This window comes from Sinocyclocheilus anshuiensis, unplaced genomic scaffold (assembly GCF_001515605.1).
Source record: "Sinocyclocheilus anshuiensis isolate Anshui unplaced genomic scaffold, SAMN03320099.WGS_v1.1 scaffold354, whole genome shotgun sequence".
NCBI lineage: Eukaryota > Metazoa > Chordata > Actinopteri > Cypriniformes > Cyprinidae > Sinocyclocheilus > Sinocyclocheilus anshuiensis.
The window spans coordinates 315,285-319,515 of record NW_015544195.1 but is presented as its reverse complement, the minus strand read 5'-3'; the positions used below and the strand labels follow the sequence as shown (position 1 = coordinate 319,515).

Here is a 4,231-nt window from a genome sequence, read left to right as displayed (position 1 = left end):
AGAGAGAGAGAGAGAGAGAGAGAGAGAGAGAGAACAATAAACATTAAGCAAAAAAAAAGATAAAAAAAAAAAAAAAAAAAAAAAAAAAAAAAAAGTCTAACAATTACATTAAAAATATTAAATAGATAATGCGAAACCACAATGTAACATGCTGACTAACGTTTAAAAAGGGGTCTACAACAGAACTTGAGCTTAAATTTGTGACAAATGTCAACTTACAAATCCATCACATTAAAGCCATCCTAGCTCAATATAGCCAACACACAAATTAGGCTATATGAATTTTCCACAAAAAAAAAAATACACTTTTGCTTGGCTGTAACAGGTAGCTGTTTTTATGAGGAAACTCATTTCTTCAGTTATTCTGCTAGAGCTTAGTTATATAAAGAAATATAATAAACATTGTATTTTTCTTTTCAGATCTTCTTAGCACTTTAAAACTGTTAACTTTGCACTTGCACACTACCATCAAGAAATTCAAAGGGAAAGGCAGACTATGCCTTATAGTGTTAATAAACACTTTTCCACAGTCTTCCTTCAAATGTATTTGTGATCAAACAACTTGAACTGACAGTTTCATTCTTTTTTCTTTTTTTGGTCTCAGTGAGCTGTCAGGAAAGGCACTAAGAAATGCAGTCAGTGGCACATTCTTATTTTGTTTCGAAACCTTTAGAATTGACTACTCTGGTAGGTCTACCTGATGAAACATCTCTTCCTCCTGGTGTACCTGAAAACCAGTAAATGGATAATGGCAATCAGATAAAAATGTGAATTTTTAGCTAAATATTTTTAACTATGGCAACTATTTTTATGGTAAATAAGTCATGGCATAATAATGGTAACTATTTCAATAGAAAACAATTTATATGGACAATGTAGAATGTCACTTTATTACCTGTGAGTCGTCTGCCTGCAGGAGAATAATCATATTAGAAGAGTGCACAAATGATTGGAGCTCTGTTTGTATTTGGCACAGCAGCTGGGCCCGAACTGAGTGACAGTGATGCCCCCTCCTGCTCATTTCTGGTATGACTGCCACTTCTATTTACAGACATCCTACATGTGGGACATGACATATCCTGCTCTAGCCAGGAACGCAAGCATGACCTGAAAACACACACGGGTACCAGCATCTTGGAGACCATTTAAAGAGATTTCCTAGGAAAATGTCTGATATATTTCCACAGCAAAGCATAATACTTTATTATAGTCACCCATTCAGCTCAGTGCTGCATGACAGATTATATTCACATACTGTAGAGGATTTAGCCATCATCTAGGGTGAATAAGTAATTTATTGTAACTAATAAATCCTGCTCTATCTGTAATGTGGTCATTTTCATACTTGTGGAAAAGGTGCCCACAGGGCAGTTTGTATGCTGTGTACATCTTTTCCGAGCAGATAGCACATCTGTCATCATGAGACGCCAGCTCTTCCATTGTAGCCATAGAAAACCTGCCAAGAGACATTATGATATAGGAGGCCCACCTTTTCTCACTTCATTACTGCAAATTGCCCAAACAGAGGGCACATATAACAGCTGTTACCTTACTCATGTACACAAATAAACCAACATACAGCATAATACACTACAGGGAAAAACAGAGTTTGAGAAACTTAAACTGATATTTCAGGAAATTCAGGTTCACTATAAGTAGCATTATTAACTATTATTTGAACCTTTTTACAGACTGTGACACATTTCCACATTTATTAATAGTAATAAAACAACTAAATGTTCCTCTTTCAATGGTTCATAATTAATATAATTAATAAAATATTTTTAAAATAAAAGTTAAAAAAAAACATGATTTGTCTCACCAGCATGTGGATATGATGCATCATATTTAGGAAAAGAATGCCTATCTCCATGACAAAGTCTGTGTAATAAATACAGGCCTCTTTATCTTCCCAGGAACCTTCACAGATCAGATCATACAGGTGAATTATGTACCTGAACAAAGGGAGATGTCATTTATAGCAGGCACTCAGCTTAAAGCACATACAGTGCCGCTTGAAAGTTTGTGAACCCTTTAGAATTTTCTATATTTCTGCATAAATATGACCCAAAACATAATCAGACTTTTGCACAAGTCCTGAAAAAGAGAGCCCAATCAAACAAGTGAAACAAAAATATGTTCTTTGTCATTTATTTATTCAGGAAAATGATACAATATTACATATCTGTGAGTGGCAAAAGTATGTGAATCTCTAGGATTAATTTGAAGGTGAAATTAGAGTCCATCTGTTCAGAGGTGTTTTTAATCAGTGAGATGACTATCAGGTGTAAGTGTGTGCCCTGTTTAATTTAAAGAACAGGGATTTATCAAAGTCTGATCATGTTTGTGGAAGTGTATCATGGCATGAACAAAGGAGATCTCTGAGGACCTCAGAAAAAAAGAGTTGCTGTTGCTCATCAGGCTAGAAAAGGTTTACAAAAACATCTCTAAAGAGTTTGGACTCCACCAATCCACAGTCAGACAGATTGTGTAGAAATGGAGGAGATTCAAGACCACTGTTACCCTCCCCAGGAGTGCTCCACCAACAAAGATCACTCCAAAAGCAAGACGTGTAATAGTCTGCAAGGTTGCAAAGGAACCCAGGGTAACTTCTAAGCAACTAAAGGCCTTTCTCACATTGGCTAATGTTAATGTTCATGAGTCCACCATCAGGAGAACACTGAACAACCACGGTGTGCATGGTGCATCCAAAAAGAACATTGCTGCCATTCTGCAGTTTGCTAAAGATCATGCGGACAAGCCACTACTGGATCCGGCTACTGGAGAAATGTTTTGTGGACAGATGAGACCAAAATAGAACTTTTTGGTTTAAATGAGAACTGTTATGTTTGAAGAAATTAACACACTGCATTCCAGCATAAGAACCTCATCCCATATGTGAAACATGGTGGTGCTGGTATCATGGTTTGGGCCTTTTTTACTGCATCTGGACCAGGACAGCTTGCCATCATTGATGGAACAATGAATTATAAATATGTCTGTTTATATTATATATAAATATATTTAATATATAAATGTAACATATTTTTCTTAAATATATACATGCACGGGTGTGTGTTTATATATACATAATAAATATACACAATACATATATATAATATGCAAACAAAAACTTTCATTTGGGATGCGATTAATCGCGATTAATCGTTTGACAGCACTAGTTTGAATAAAAAAGGTTAAGTTTTCATACAATGACATGCATCAATGATGAATATTAAATAATATAATAATCTAGTTTAAAGTACCTAAACGTGCCAAGTTCTTAGAAATAACTTCATATTCATGTTGGTTTCATACATTTAAAAAACCCTTTTGAAACATTTAACAACCGAGTTAATCATGCTAAAATTCAATGTACATGATGCATCATCATGCAAGTCCTGAAAAAAATCAAAGACAAAGAGAGCCCAATCAAACAAATGAAATGAAAACATATACTTTGTAATTTATTTATTCAGGAAAATGATCCAATATTACATTTCTGTGAGTGGCAAAAGTATGTGAATCTCTAGGATTGGCAGTTAATTTGAAGGTGAAATTAGAGTCCCATCTGTTTTTCAGTTGTTTTCAATCAGTGAAATTACTATCAGGTGTCGGCCTTTCTCACATTGGCTAATGTTAATGTTCATGAGTCCACCATCAGGAGAACACTGAACAACCACGGTGTGCATGGTGCATCCAAAAAGAACATTGCTGCCATTCTGCAGTTTGCTAAAGATCATGCGGACAAGCCACTACTGGATCCGGCTACTGGAGAAATGTTTTGTGGACAGATGAGACCAAAATAGAACTTTTTGGTTTAAATGAGAACTGTTATGTTTGAAGAAATTAACACACTGCATTCCAGCATAAGAACCTCATCCCATATGTGAAACATGGTGGTGCTGGTATCATGGTTTGGGCCTTTTTTACTGCATCTGGACCAGGACAGCTTGCCATCATTGATGGAACAATGAATTATAAATATGTCTGGACATCTGTCAGTGAACTAATTCTCAAGAAAAAGTGGGTCATGCAGCAAGACAACGACCCCAAGCACACAAGTTGTTCTACCAAAGAATGGTTAAAGAAGAACAAAGCAAATGTTTCGTAATGGTCAAGTCAAATTCCGGACCTTATTCCAATTGAAATTTTGTGGAAGGACCTGAAGCAAGCAGTTCATAGGAGGAAACCCACCAACATCACAGAGTTGAAGTGGTTCTGTACTGAG

At 35.8% G+C, this 4,231-nt stretch overlaps 1 pseudogene; it reads right to left on the bottom strand.

Moving 5' to 3' along the window:
- Positions 1-679: 679 nt before the first annotated feature.
- The window catches only part of LOC107696667 (E3 ubiquitin-protein ligase AMFR-like), an 8,896-nt pseudogene continuing 5,344 nt past the window's right edge, over positions 680-4,231 (bottom strand).